Source organism: Pelophylax lessonae (genome assembly GCF_965119305.1).
Source record: "Pelophylax lessonae genome assembly, chromosome: 8".
NCBI lineage: Eukaryota > Metazoa > Chordata > Amphibia > Anura > Ranidae > Pelophylax > Pelophylax lessonae.
Window position 1 is genome coordinate 203323652 of NC_138775.1, and position 16763 is coordinate 203340414.

Consider the following 16763-nt stretch of genomic DNA (forward strand, 5'->3'; position numbering starts at 1 on the left):
GGCGGTAGAGGATGAGGAAGCGGAGTAGGAGGAGTTAGGAACAGGAGGCAAACTGAAGCGCCCTGCAATCCTCGGTGGTGGAAGGACATGCGCCAAATTGCTATCCGCCTCAGGCCCATCCGCCACTGCATTTACCCAGTGTGCCGTTAGGGAGATATAACGCCCCTGACCGTGCTTACTGGTCCACGTATCCGTAGTTAGGTGGACCTTGGCACAGATGGCGTTGCGCAGTGCACACCTGATTTTTTCCCCCACTTGGTTGTGCAGGGAAGGGATGGCTTGCCTGGAAAAGTAGTGGCGGCTGGGCACGACGTACTGTGGGACAGCCACCGACATAAGGTTTTTAAAACTGTGCGTCTCCACCAGACGGAATGACAGCATTTCAAAGGCCAATAATTTTGAAATGCTGGCATTCAGGGCCAGGGATCGCGGGTGGGTAGGGGGGTACTTCCTCTTCCTCTCAAGTGTTTGGGAGATGGAAAGCTGAACGCTTCCACGGGACATTGTGGAGATGGTTGTTGGTGACCCAGGTGGTGGTGTTGCTGACAGATCGTCTGTTTGCGGGGTGGCAGGTGCCGGTATCACTACAGATGTGGCTGGAGCGGCCGAGACTGCAGCAGAAGAGGAAGCAGGATGAGCCAGAGACGTTTCTTGGTTTTGAAGGTGTGTACTCCACTGCAGCTCGTGCTTTGCACTTAGATGCCTGATCATGCAGGTTGTGCTCAGGTTGAGAAGGTTCATGCCTCGCTTCAAGCTCTGATTGCACAGGGTGCAAACCACTCGTGTCCTGTCATCAGCGCATTTTCTAAAGAACTTCCACGCTAGAGAACTCCTTTGAGCTGACTTTGGTGCGCTCGTTCCCTTGCTGCGTTGGGCAGTAGCGGGCGTAGTGTCTAGGGCACGGCCGCTCCGCTTCTGCACCCTGCTCCCTCTTCTGCTGTGCTGGTGGCTCTGTGCGACCACCGCCTCTTCCTCCAAACTACTCAGTTCACCTGCATGACGTTCATTCCATGTGGGGTCGAGGACCTCATCGTCCTCCACATCATCTTCCACCCAGTCTTCACCCCTGCCCTCCTTGTCGGTCTCCACAATGCTGAACGCCGCAGCAGTTGGCACCTGCGTTTCGTCATCATCGGAGACGTGCTGCGATGATCCTTGCATGTACTCATCTTGAGAAATAAGTGGTTGGGCATCGCTGCACTCAATCTCTTCCACTTCTGGGGCAGGGCTAGGTGGATGGCCCTGGGAAACCCTGCTGACAGAGTCCTCAAAAAGAATAAGAGACTGCTGTATGGCTTGGGGCTCAGACTGCTGGCCTGATTTGCAAGGGGGTGAGGTGAAAGACGGTTGGACATTGGCTGCAGGTGCCAACTCTGACCTTTCTGCAGTAGACTGGGTGGGAGACAATGTGAAGGAACTGGAGGCACTGTCAGCAGCAAACCAATCTACTATCGCCTCAACTTGTTCTGGCCTCATCACTTCTAGGGGCGTTTGATGCCCTACCAAATACTGATGCAGGTTCTGTCGCCTACTCACACTTGAGGAAGGTGTTTCACTTGTGCGTGTAGCTGGCACAGATCGACCATGTCCTCTCCTTGCAACAGGAGCTCTACCAGCAGCACCACGACCCAGGCCACGGCCCTTATTTGACGGTCTCCTCATATTTCTGTAATTTAAGATCTTGCCCTAGAAAGGTTTTTATTGAATAGCGGAATAGAAAATATGATCCAAAAAAAGTGTATGTATATCACACGTACACAACCACACTAGGCCCCAATTACTATTGTTTGTACCCCTAAAAGGCTAGATGAGGAGTAGGGGGGGTATGGAACAGGCAGCACCCTCAAACCTTCAGAAGTATGAGATGAACCCCAACAACTTGGAAAGGTGGATCTCTCTCACACGTACCGACACAGACTATCCCGCAATTCAATTGATCCTCAAAGGTTTTTATTGAATAGCGGAATAGGAAATATGATCAAAAAAAGTGTATGTATCTCGCACGTACACAACCACACTAGGCCCCAATTACTATTGTTTGTACCCCTAAAAGGCTAGATGAGGAGTAGGGGGGGTATGGAACAGGCAGCACCCTCAAACCTTCAGAAGTATGAGATGAACCCCAACAACTTGGAAAGGTGGATCTCTCTCACACGTACCGACACAGACTATCCCGCAATTCAATTGATCCCCAAAGGTTTTTGATTAAATAGCGGAATAGAAAATATGATCCCAAAAAAGTGTATGTATATCACACGTACACAACCACACTGGGCCCCAATTACTATTGTTTGTACCCCTAAAAGGCTAGATGAGGAGTAGGGGGAGTATGGAACAGGCAGCACCCTCAAACCTTCAGAAGTATGAGATGAACCCCAACAACTTGGAAAGGTGGATCTCTCTCACACGTACCGACACAGACTATCCCGCAATTCAATTGATCCTCAAAGGTTTTTATTGAATAGCGGAATAGGAAATATGATCAAAAAAAAGTGTATGTATATCACACGTACACAACCACACTAGGCCCCAATTACTATTGTTTGTACCCCTAAAAGGCTAGATGAGGAGTAGGGGGGGTATGGAACAGGCAGCACCCTCAAACCTTCAGAAGTATGAGATGAACCCCAACAACTTGGAAAGGTGGATCTCTCTCACACGTACCAACACAGACTATCCCCCAATTTAACTGATCCCCAAAGGTTTTTGATTAAATAGCGGAATAGAAAATATGATCCAAAAAAAGTGTATGTATATCACACGTACACAACCACACTAGGCCCCAATTACTATTGTTTGTACCCCTAAAAGGCTAGATGAGGAGTAGGGGGGGTATGGAACAGGCAGCACCCTCAAACCTTCAGAAGTATGAGATGAACCCCAACAACTTGGAAAGGTGGATCTCTCTCACACGTACCAACACAGACTATCCCCCAATTTAACTGATCCCCAAAGGTTTTTGATTAAATAGCGGAATAGAAAATATGATCCCAAAAAAGTGTATGTATATCACACGTACACAACCACACTAGGCCCCAATTACTATTGTTTGTACCCCTAAAAGGCTAGGAGTAGGGGGAGTATGGAACAGGCAGCACCCTCAAACCTTCAGAAGTATGAGATGAACCCCAACAACTTGGAAAGGTGGATCTCTCTCACACGTACCAACACAGACTATCCCCCAATTTAACTGATCCCCAAAGGTTTTTGATTAAATAGCGGAATAGAAAATATGATCCCAAAAAAGTGTATGTATATCACACGTACACAACCACACTAGGCCCCAATTACTATTGTTTGTACCCCTAAAAGGCTAGGAGTAGGGGGAGTATGGAACAGGCAGCACCCTCAAACCTTCAGAAGTATGAGATGAACCCCAACAACTTGGAAAGGTGGATCTCTCTCACACGTACCAACACAGACTATCCCCCAATTTAACTGATCCCCAAAGGTTTTTGATTAAATAGCGGAATAGAAAATATGATCCCAAAAAAGTGTATGTATATCACACGTACACAACCACACTAGGCCCCAATTACTATTGTTTGTACCCCTAAAAGGCTAGGAGTAGGGGGAGTATGGAACAGGCAGCACCCTCAAACCTTCAGAAGTATGAGATGAACCCCAACAACTTGGAAAGGTGGATCTCTCTCACACGTACCAACACAGACTATCCCCCAATTTAACTGATCCCCAAAGGTTTTTGATTAAATAGCGGAATAGAAAATATGATCCCAAAAAAGTGTATGTATATCACACGTACACAACCACACTAGGCCCCAATTACTATTGTTTGTACCCCAAAAAAGGCTAGGAGTAGGGGGAGTATGGAACAGGCAGCACCCTCAAACCTTCAGAAGTATGAGATGAACCCCAACAACTTGGAAAGGTGGATCTCTCTCACACGTACCAACACAGACTATCCCCCAATTTAACTGATCCCCAAAGGTTTTTGATTAAATAGCGGAATAGAAAATATGATCCCAAAAAAGTGTATGTATATCACACGTACACAACCACACTAGGCCCCAATTACTATTGTTTGTACCCCTAAAAGGCTAGGAGTAGGGGGAGTATGGAACAGGCAGCACCCTCAAACCTTCAGAAGTATGAGATGAACCTCAACAACTTGGAAAGGTGGATCTCTCTCACACGTACCAACACAGACTATCCCCCAATTTAACTGATCCCCAAAGGTTTTTGATTAAATAGCGGAATAGAAAATATGATCCCAAAAAAGTGTATGTATATCACACGTACACAACCACACTAGGCCCCAATTACTATTGTTTGTACCCCTAAAAGGCTAGGAGTAGGGGGAGTATGGAACAGGCAGCACCCTCAAACCTTCAGAAGTATGAGATGAACCCCAACAACTTGGAAAGGTGGATCTCTCTCACACGTACCAACACAGACTATCCCCCAATTTAACTGATCCCCAAAGGTTTTTGATTAAATAGCGGAATAGAAAATATGATCCCAAAAAAGTGTATGTATATCACACGTACACAACCACACTAGGCCCCAATTACTATTGTTTGTACCCCTAAAAGGCTAGGAGTAGGGGGAGTATGGAACAGGCAGCACCCTCAAACCTTCAGAAGTATGAGATGAACCCCAACAACTTGGAAAGGTGGATCTCTCTCACACGTACCAACACAGACTATCCCCCAATTTAACTGATCCCCAAAGGTTTTTGATTAAATAGCGGAATAGAAAATATGATCCCAAAAAAGTGTATGTATATCACACGTACACAACCACACTAGGCCCCAATTACTATTGTTTGTACCCCTAAAAGGCTAGGAGTAGGGGGAGTATGGAACAGGCAGCACCCTCAAACCTTCAGAAGTATGAGATGAACCCCAACAACTTGGAAAGGTGGATCTCTCTCACACGTACCAACACAGACTATCCCCCAATTTAACTGATCCCCAAAGGTTTTTGATTAAATAGCGGAATAGAAAATATGATCCCAAAAAAGTGTATGTATATCACACGTACACAACCACACTAGGCCCCAATTACTATTGTTTGTACCCCTAAAAGGCTAGGAGTAGGGGGAGTATGGAACAGGCAGCACCCTCAAACCTTCAGAAGTATGAGATGAACCCCAACAACTTGGAAAGGTGGATCTCTCTCACACGTACCAACACAGACTATCCCCCAATTTAACTGATCCCCAAAGGTTTTTGATTAAATAGCGGAATAGAAAATATGATCCCAAAAAAGTGTATGTATATCACACGTACACAACCACACTAGGCCCCAATTACTATTGTTTGTACCCCTAAAAGGCTAGGAGTAGGGGGAGTATGGAACAGGCAGCACCCTCAAACCTTCAGAAGTATGAGATGAACCCCAACAACTTGGAAAGGTGGATCTCTCTCACACGTACCAACACAGACTATCCCCCAATTTAACTGATCCCCAAAGGTTTTTGATTAAATAGCGGAATAGAAAATATGATCCCAAAAAAGTGTATGTATATCACACGTACACAACCACACTAGGCCCCAATTACTATTGTTTGTACCCCTAAAAGGCTAGGAGTAGGGGGAGTATGGAACAGGCAGCACCCTCAAACCTTCAGAAGTATGAGATGAACCCCAACAACTTGGAAAGGTGGATCTCTCTCACACGTACCAACACAGACTATCCCCCAATTTAACTGATCCCCAAAGGTTTTTGATTAAATAGCGGAATAGAAAATATGATCCCAAAAAAGTGTATGTATATCACACGTACACAACCACACTAGGCCCCAATTACTATTGTTTGTACCCCTAAAAGGCTAGGAGTAGGGGGAGTATGGAACAGGCAGCACCCTCAAACCTTCAGAAGTATGAGATGAACCCCAACAACTTGGAAAGGTGGATCTCTCTCACACGTACCAACACAGACTATCCCCCAATTTAACTGATCCCCAAAGGTTTTTGATTAAATAGCGGAATAGAAAATATGATCCCAAAAAAGTGTATGTATATCACACGTACACAACCACACTAGGCCCCAATTACTATTGTTTGTACCCCTAAAAGGCTAGGAGTAGGGGGAGTATGGAACAGGCAGCACCCTCAAACCTTCAGAAGTATGAGATGAACCCCAACAACTTGGAAAGGTGGATCTCTCTCACACGTACCAACACAGACTATCCCCCAATTTAACTGATCCCCAAAGGTTTTTGATTAAATAGCGGAATAGAAAATATGATCCCAAAAAAGTGTATGTATATCACACGTACACAACCACACTAGGCCCCAATTACTATTGTTTGTACCCCTAAAAGGCTAGGAGTAGGGGGAGTATGGAACAGGCAGCACCCTCAAACCTTCAGAAGTATGAGATGAACCCCAACAACTTGGAAAGGTGGATCTCTCTCACACGTACCAACACAGACTATCCCCCAATTTAACTGATCCCCAAAGGTTTTTGATTAAATAGCGGAATAGAAAATATGATCCCAAAAAAGTGTATGTATATCACACGTACACAACCACACTAGGCCCCAATTACTATTGTTTGTACCCCTAAAAGGCTAGGAGTAGGGGGAGTATGGAACAGGCAGCACCCTCAAACCTTCAGAAGTATGAGATGAACCCCAACAACTTGGAAAGGTGGATCTCTCTCACACGTACCAACACAGACTATCCCCCAATTTAACTGATCCCCAAAGGTTTTTGATTAAATAGCGGAATAGAAAATATGATCCCAAAAAAGTGTATGTATATCACACGTACACAACCACACTAGGCCCCAATTACTATTGTTTGTACCCCTAAAAGGCTAGGAGTAGGGGGAGTATGGAACAGGCAGCACCCTCAAACCTTCAGAAGTATGAGATGAACCCCAACAACTTGGAAAGGTGGATCTCTCTCACACGTACCAACACAGACTATCCCCCAATTTAACTGATCCCCAAAGGTTTTTGATTAAATAGCGGAATAGAAAATATGATCCCAAAAAAGTGTATGTATATCACACGTACACAACCACACTAGGCCCCAATTACTATTGTTTGTACCCCTAAAAGGCTAGGAGTAGGGGGAGTATGGAACAGGCAGCACCCTCAAACCTTCAGAAGTATGAGATGAACCCCAACAACTTGGAAAGGTGGATCTCTCTCACACGTACCAACACAGACTATCCCCCAATTTAACTGATCCCCAAAGGTTTTTGATTAAATAGCGGAATAGAAAATATGATCCCAAAAAAGTGTATGTATATCACACGTACACAACCACACTAGGCCCCAATTACTATTGTTTGTACCCCTAAAAGGCTAGATGAGGAGTAGGGGGAGTATGGAACAGGCAGCACCCTCAAACCTTCAGTATGAGATTGTGTTCACTGTACCCCACAAAGATTGAGTTCACTGCACCCCACAATGATTGTGTTCACTGCACCCCACAAAGATTGTGTTCACTGCACCTCACAAAGATTGTGTTCACTGTACCCCCCAAAGATTGTGTTCACTGCACCCCACAAAGATTCTGTTCACTGTACCCCACAAAGATTGTGTTCACTGCACCCCAAAAAGATTGTGTTCACTGCACCCCAAAAAGGATGTTGTTCACTGCACCCCAAAAAGGATGTTGTTCACTCCACCCCAAAAAGATTGTGTTCACTGCACCCCACAAAGATTGTGTTCACTGCACCCCAAAAAGATTGTGTTCACTGCACCCCAAAAATGATTGTGTTCACTGCACCCCAAAAAGGATTTTGTTCACTGCACCCCAAAAAGGATGTTGTTCACTGCACCCCAAAAAGATTGTGTTCACTGCACCCCAAAAAGGATGTTGTTCACTGCACCCCAAAAAGGATTTTGTTCACTGCACCCCAAAAAGATTGTGTTCACTGCACCCCACAAAGGATTTTGTTCACTGCACCCCACAAAGATTGTGTTCACTGCACACCAAAAAGGATTGTGTTCACTGCACCCCAAAAAGATTTTGTTCACTGCACCCCAAAAAGATTGTGTTCACTGCAGCCCAAAAAGATTGTGTTCACTGCAGCCCAAAAAGATTGTGTTCACTGCAGCCCAAAAAGATTGTGTTCACTGCAGCTCACACACAGAAAAATGGATGTGGATCACTGACACCTGCCTATCTCCAATCCCACACCACACAGCAATATCGATTGTAGTTTGTAGAACACAGTTTCCCTAAAATTCAGCAGACTCTGTCCCTAACAGGATTGAGAAGAGATCGTAGATCAGGATTGAGTGCAGACCCCACCCCCCACACAGCAATATCGATTGTAGTTTGTAGAAGACACTGACCCTATATAATTCAGCAGACTCTATCCCTAAAATGCCTACAACTCGCCCTGCCTAAACACTCCGACCTGTCCCTCAATTCTATCCGGACACAAATGGTTTTTTCCTGCCTATCTTTCCCTAATCAGCAGCCAGCACGTTGATGTGTGCTCTGTCCCTGAATCTAAGCAGCATAATGACGCCGCTGCGGCTGCCTCGAACTTATAAAGACTTGGTCACATGCTTCAGACGGCCAATCACAGCTACTGAGACATTTGCAGGCATGGCTGGGATGGCTTAAGGCACACCAGTTAAACGATTGTTGATTGGCTGTTGAAAGCCCGCCATGAAAAGAGCGCCAAAGCATGCAAAACCCGGAAATAAAACGACCGAACACGGATTTTTACCCGAACATACAGTAAAGTGTCCGTGTCCGTGTTCGGGTACAAAAAATCCAATTATTCGGTACGAACACGAATAATACAGTCCGTGTTCGCTCAACACTATTCACCAAGCATCTGATCAAACTTCTTTTTCACATCTTCAACACACTGTAATGAACCAACGCTTTCTTCCATGCGTTTTTTCATATCCGCTATCTGAGCTTGCAATGTTGCGACTTGCTCTGATAGGTTTTTCTTTGCTTCCGCCTCCTCTTTTAATTGTTCCAGGAAGCCATTTTTCTCATCTTCCATTTGTTTGAGCTTTGTGCTAAAACTCAGCCTTTGACACCTCTCTTCCTGTAAGAGTTCCTGCGTGTCTTGCAGCTGCGATTCCAAGATAGAAAAATCTTCCGCAATTTCTCTAGATTTTCTGTCTGCTTGAGAAAGCCGATTTGTGACACTGTCCAACTCAACCTGCAATCGGTTTGCCTTCTCTAACAGCTTAGCACACAATCGGTCACCTTCTGACACCTTGACTTGCGATTCCAGAAGCCGTGCCTCTACTTTTTCCCTCTTATGTTCACAATCTCCTTTTCCCTGCATAAGAGCTTTCACCTCACTGGCTAGCATCTGGGAATAAGAATGTAATTCTGCCACACAGGCTTCTTTCTCCTTTAACTGCTGCTGGACACGTTGGGCTTCATCTTTCCAACTTTCACAGTCCGCACGCAATTCATCTACCACATTGCTCAAGGTAGTGAGCTCATACACAGTACTCAGTATTTTTTTCTCTCTCTCACTTTTCTCATTGTCGCTGAGAGACAATGTCGTTTTCAGAGCGACATTCTGTTCCTGCGACTCCTGCAGGTCTATTTTTGTAACTTCCAAACACTGAAGACTTTTTTCCAGCTGATTACGCAACTCCAACATTTCACACATGCTTTGCTTCTGCAAAGTCTGAATTTCAATTTCCTTTTCCATGAGGATGGTATCTTTCTCCTTTATAGTGTCTTGACATTTTTGCAACTCGACCAAAAGAAGAGCAGTGGTTTCTTCCCACTGTGACACATGAGACTTGAGTAGTTCATTCGTTTCCTGCAAGTTTCTATGCTCCATCTTAAGCAATTCCACGGCTTGTTCCTTTTCTTCCATTTTCCGTTGCAAGGCATCCAACTCAGCCCTGCACACATACTCGGTTTCTTCCAAACCGATGGCCTCCATTGGCTGCTGGCGTCTGTTTCCAGCCTGCCATGCTCTCTTGGTGATCCTTTTGTTGAGCTGCAAAGCTCCGTTGTTTCAGCATCTCCCCCATTTTGGGTTTACTTTTCATCTGAGCACACTGCGTCTCCATAGCAGTTTCATCAGTGTTGCTAGGGACAACACCCTTCCTCTTTAGTAGACTCTCTTTAGGCATGGATGGGGCTGGTTCAGACGGTAGCATCCCCTCCATCCATAGAATCCGGTCTCTCATTTCATCTATCTTTGCATTTTTCAGGCGTTTGGATCGCCCCATCTTCAATAACTCCACAAATTTTTCACAGTCCAGCAAAAAAAAATTTCAGACCACTGTCTCTTTAACACATGTAGTTTTTCTCTCTCTTGCAAGATCTCTTTTCCTGCGCACACAGTTTGTGCAGTCACTTGCACCAGACACAACAAAGTTCATCAAATAATTTTGAGACCGCTGTCTCTTTAAAACACTTTTTTTTTTTTTGTCAGGATCTTCTCTCCTGCACACATAGATTGTGCAATCTCATGCACCAGATAAAGTTCATCAAACATTTGCACTTCCTTGCAGGGATCTTCGCTTCTGCCCACTGCATACCTCCACCATATGTAAGGGATTAGCTCGGTGGTAGGCGTAGATGACTCCTTGGGGAGTGCGTTTTCACAGAGAAATAGCCCAAAAGTGCTTGCAAACAACAGGTTTATGGTTTATTCTTCCAATTTCTTCAAACAAGTGCATGCAGCAAAACAACAAAATAAAATAAAACACAAAATAAATCCTGGCCGCTGTGGGCGTCTACCTTCTCACAGCTGGAACCTACCTAAGAAGTCTTCCCAACCTACTGTTGGGCCGACACTGCTGATCCTACAGCAGACACTCAAATGTCCATTTGTTTTCTTTTCACATATAAACATTGTCCATTGAACATGTCCCTTTGTTTTCTTTCACACAGAAACACTTCGTCTTCTCACCTTTGAGACGTCTTCACTCGTTTTTTACCCTCCTGAGCGCACACCGCTTCAGGAGGTCTTCCCCATGCTCACTCAGCTTTCAGGGGGCACACAGGACTGTCCTCTACCCACATGGCGTCAGGATGCAGCAGTTTGTCTGCCTTCCTCTCCCAGCCCACACGGCGACAGGAGGCAGCAATGCATAGACTTTCTTTGGACAAATTATAGAGGCCTTAATTTCCTCATTCTGAACAGCTGAAGGCCTTTCAACTTCTTTACACCTTCCTGCTGCCTTTGGCAGCCGACACCCTATAATAATTAGTGAACTTTTCAAAGCAGGTGGGAATGTGTCTCCTCTCAGTGACTACATTCCCAGATTTACCTGACTTCCTGTCACAATATATATATATATATGTATATATACATATATATATACGTAATTCTTGTTAATGAGCTGCCCAAACCAACGGTATACATGAAGCTGGAAATTACTGAAGTAGGCACCTCTACTCTAGTAATTTCCACTTGTTTTCAGGTCCCATGCTGAGCTGCCTGTGCCATTCAGAGAAGTGCCATTCAGAGAATGCTTTGCTTTTTATGAATAAATGCAAAGCGTTTTCTGATTGGATGAGGTGGAGGGCATGATATCACCTTCCTGCCTATCCTTGTTGTCCATTTGAAAACACTTTGCATTTATTCAGAAAATACAAAGCATTCTTTAAATGGTGTCCATGCCAAGCAGCTGACCTCTTGTGTTTAGAATGAGTTAGGCCAGCCACTTATCAGGGCACCCAGAAGTAAGTGGAGATAATTGGAGTAGCAGTCTTTACTTCAGGGATTTCCAGCTTCCAGGGGTATCAGCTAGGTATGGCATGTACATAATTACATTGGTACAAGCTAAAATATCCATACCTGAAATTCCTCTTACAAGCGATATTAAACCCCAAACCAAAAATGTAATACATTGCAGCTTACCAATCATTAGATGTGGTGGCTGCAATAGTTTTATTTTTTTAGGCTTTTTCTCTTGGTGATCTGGCCAGTAACACACCTCCTGTATTAGTAAAGCCAGCAATAGATGGTTCGAATCTCGGCCGGTTCAGCAGGGACCTGCCAAGATCTGATGCCCCTATGGGCAGGCTGATTGTACCATCCAACTATCAACTTGAGTACAACCAGCATGTTGAATTTCTGGAATGCGATTATTGCTAGCAGCTATAGCCACTAGCAATAATCATTGTGTTCTCCTGGCAGGGATGACTCCCCACCCATGGTTGCAGGAAAGAAAAAGAGTTTCGGAAGGACGGGCTATTGTGTGTGTGCCGGCCTACGCACACAATTGTAGGCATTTTTAAACTTCTCTACTGTAAGTGCAATATATTAGTTTTACCAAACAATAAAAATTTGCAAGTTACACTATGTGGAGCCTTTGTATTTTGGGTAAACATCCATGACTCTGAGCTGAGGAGTGTGATGAGTCACGTTGGAGGACCCTTGTTAATGGTTTGGGAGGCCCTGGCTAGGTTAGGGGCCATAAGCGTTTGTGACCTTTTGTAATGAGAGGTCCATAGGATACGGTAAGGGAGTTTTTCACTTATCGGTGGCGGTGTTCACATGCAGCATCACTTTTCAGGGTGGCGGATGGTGGTGACACTTACCTTGATTATATCACATTTGCTGGACTTTTTATGTTAGAAACACATTATATGGATTATCACATTTGTTGTGGACTTTTTTATATAATTTAGCGCAACTTCAGTAAGTATTTTTGTATTTGGACTGTGACGATATCACAAAGATTAGTTGCTGCTTGTACTTTCTGTATGCTTTGTTTATCTCATTTAGCGCGTTTTTTTTTTTTTTTTTTTTTTTTTTTAAATGCTGTATATTAAGAATGCTTTCTATAATATAAGTGCTTATAGTTATTTTTTCTTATTAACAGAATGGAAAGGAAATGAACAGAAGAGAAATTCAAATCAAATCAATATTTAGTATGACCACTCTTTGCCTTCATAACAGCATCAATTTTTCAATACTGATAGGTACACTTGCACACCATTTGTGAAGGAACTCGGCAGATAGGTTAATCCAAACATCTTGGAGAATTAACCACAGATCTTCTGTGGATACATGCTGCCTCAAATCCTTCTATCTCTTCATGGATGATGTTAGGATCAGGGTTCTATTGGGGCCAAATCATCACTTTCAGGATTCCTTGTTCTTCTTTACACTGAAGATAGTTCTTAATAACATTTGCTGTATGTTTGTGGCCTTTGTCCTGCTGCAGAATACATTTGGGGCAAGCACATGCCTCCCTGATGATATGGCATGATTGATAAGTTTCTGCCTGTATTTCTAAGCATTTAAGGACACCATAGATCCTAAGCAAATATCCAACTCCATTTGCAATGCAATTCAGCCCCAAACTTGCAACAAACCTCCACACTCATTATTGTACAGCTCTTCTGCCCTTGGCAAACAAACTGCCTTTTACTACAGCCAAATATTTCACATTTTGGCATATCAGTCCAGAACACTTGCTGCCATTTTTCTGCATCCAGGTTCCTATGTTTTTGTGCATAGTTATGTCGCTTAGACTTGTTTCCATGTCCTATGTTTTCCATGTCCAGATAGAAAGAAAAGGAGTGTTTCGTAGAGATGTACAGAAATAAATTGTGTAGCGCTACCCCCAGAAGAGCAACTGAATTGTTTTTTGATTTCTCTGCACAACTAAAGATGACACACCTCTCTCACCCAATACATGCTGACACACCTTGAAGTATTTCAAAGTATTTATTAGGACAAGCATAACCTAAAAGAATAGAGCAGGGATCCTCAAACTACGGCCCTCCAGCTGTTGCGAAACTACACATCCCATGAGACATTGTAAAACTCTGACATTCACAGACATGACTGGGCATGATGGGAATTGTAGTTCCTAAACAACTGGAGGGCCATAGTTTGAAGACCCCTGAAATAGAGGATTAGCAGGTGTACTTATACAAACAATCAATAAGACAATAATGATACTCTGCAAGATATAGGTTAAACACCTGCAGTATTCTGACTATCACCAATCAACAGAACTGAACTGCATTTACCTAGAAATCAGTAAAGACAATCCTAACTTTCTATAACAGTCCCACTTTTATCACACTGGCCAGTAATCAATGAAAGAAAGTTGGCTGGCAAAGTTGGGGCTCTTGAAGAAAGCATGCCAGTTTGCAGCAAACAACAAATTCATTTGTTCATTGTTATGCCTCGTACACACGCAACGATTATCGGCCGACCGATCGGCCGTCTTTTGTCCAGTGTTGTTGTGTTGGTTGGAATGTGCCTAGACTGCACACAAATTTTCTCGGCCAACAAAAACCAACTTCAGAAGTGATGTCATGTGCTGGTTTACTTTCCGTGTGTTTTTTCTACTCTGAGCATGCCCAGTCTTGCTCATCTGATTTTTGTCTGCCGAAATCTGTACTGACTGAGGAACAATCGGCCGTTCTGTTGTTGGCCAACAAAAATTTTATAGCATGCATACCAGATTTTTTTCGGCCGAAAAGTCGCAGTCGGTTGTCGGAAGCATCATACTAACAAGCCGAAAATCGGCCGATCGGACGTTGGCCGAAAATTCACGGCCAACTATCAAAGCGTGTGTACGAGGCATTAGTCTCTTACAAGTCCCAAGTTGCCCTCCTCTGGGTCTCTGGACACGTGCTTTGATTCACATGAAATCCTCAATCATGGATAGGAGTTGTTGTGTACCTCTTTTCCTTCTGTACAACTGGTGGGGGTGCTCTCTAGTACAGTTTGATCCTAACAGGTATCCAAATCACACCTCATACCCCCCAGTGAGAAATCTCCTGTTCTCTCAGCAAGGTCCTATGCGATGAGAGTTTTTACTGAGGTTTCTTTCCCAATTATAGTCATCTATAGCAGGGTTCTGCTCAGCCACAAGCAACAGCTCTGTCTTTTCCCCACACACTTGCTTACTTCCATCCAGCCCTCTCTTCTTTCCTCCACAGCTTGCAGCCCCCTTCTCCTTGCTTTTTTACATCAGCCGATCACTGTCCTTCAGACCCATTCACGATGGCTGCCCCCTGCATTGGAGACAATCCACAGATGAGCATTGCAAAGTGGTATTTTTTAAGATGGTTGCTTTACTTCTGCATTATTGAGTATTCAGTTTAACCCTGTCCACACTACAGAAGGGTTACAAGCAACAACAAAGAAAGAAGTTCCACCGCAGTTATTAGTTACAGTCCAGGGTTACAACTGAGTTCCCTGTGCTCAGCTACAATAATTAAATGGGCTTAAGTGTGTAGCTAGTCATGGCTAAAGCACATGACTAGAAGTCACTGGAAATCTGAACATTCAAATATACATTGCTGAGAGATCCCAAAAAAAAGGTTAAGGGGCAGATAACAGCAGTTATAAGTTTTATATAGATTTGAGGCTTGAATTGGGCTGCATACACTGCCACAATACAGACCACAACAGTGATCATCATCATGGCAAATAAACTATTTCTGACTGGCGTGCAGATGTGCTTTATTTTAATATGCATGCTAATGACAATAATCTCAATTCAGATATTTAGGTTTTCCTGGTTGTTTTGTATTACTGACGGGTCATAGATAGGATTTACAAAACTAAAAGAAAAGCACCTAAAAAAAGCAACTTTTTCTCAAAGGGTTTTGGAAGAATCCTGCATTCGAGCAATAATACTAAATAGGTAGTAAAATCTATTTTAATCCCCTAGTGAATGTTCCTAAGACTGCAATGCAGCTGACATTTTAGGCTCTGCTATTCTGCAATGGCCATTTTGTCTGTGCCTCAGGTAACAGAGAGTGGTGACTGTTTTGTCAGGTCATATTGCTTAATTAGATAACAGTTTTCTCCAGAATTCGAAAATTATTTTGGCATATGACAGCATTTTCACAGTTACAGTTTTTAATTTGAAAAATTCTTGAACAAAATGCAAAAGGCACTCTGAGAGAAACAGTATAGGTTATGTACGTATTACAAGAGTGCTTTAGGTCAATGCAAAATGTAATGTCGCAAAGAGAATGTTGACTTTTCATAAGGCTAATATTGGCATTGAATAGATCTTAATTAGAAAGCCTGGGGCCAGGACAAAAAATGGCAATACACATGCTTATTTTATGTCACTTGGGTTAACTATTACATTTTAGGTTTCCTTGTCAAAAAACCAAGAACAAAGGAATGTTTATATTTCGGGTATAGGAAAATACTACTTTGATTGCTGTTTTCCCATTTTTTTGTAAAAAAAGTGAAAATAGAAAATCTATCTATCTATCTATCTATCTATCTATCTATCTATCTATCTATCTATCTATCTATCTATCTATCTATCTATCTATCTATCTATCTATCTATCTATCTATCTATCTATCTATCTATCTATCTATCTATCTATCTATCTATCTATCTATCTATCTATTCCATGATTGTTACAAACCAATGAACAATTGTCTTTAACTGTTAGAAGTTCCAAACTGGTAGAAGCTGTAAAAAAATGATACAATCATTATAGTATAAAGAGTATCTCCACTTTCATGGGGGAAACAAATAGCAGAAAAAGAAAAAATAATATAGTGTATACAATTGGGACACAAGTCATATTGTAATTGAATGTTATCAAAAATGACCTTTTCTTTTCAATCTGCAGCTGTTGTAGTTTTCTGAAAATGCAATGCAATATGGCAACCTAGAGTTTTTAAGTTGTTCTGTACACAGAATATGTACTGACCACACCCCAGAAACATTATTTTGTGCTTTTGTGTGTAGCACCCTACAGGTAGGTGCTAGGTAAAAGTATAGTGGGCCTTGGCTGCCTAACAGCAGGGCCATGATTTCAGCTGGCTGTCATGTCTCCCAGGTGTGTCTGCTGAGAGGGGAGTCTCCCCAATGACTCCACGGGAGGG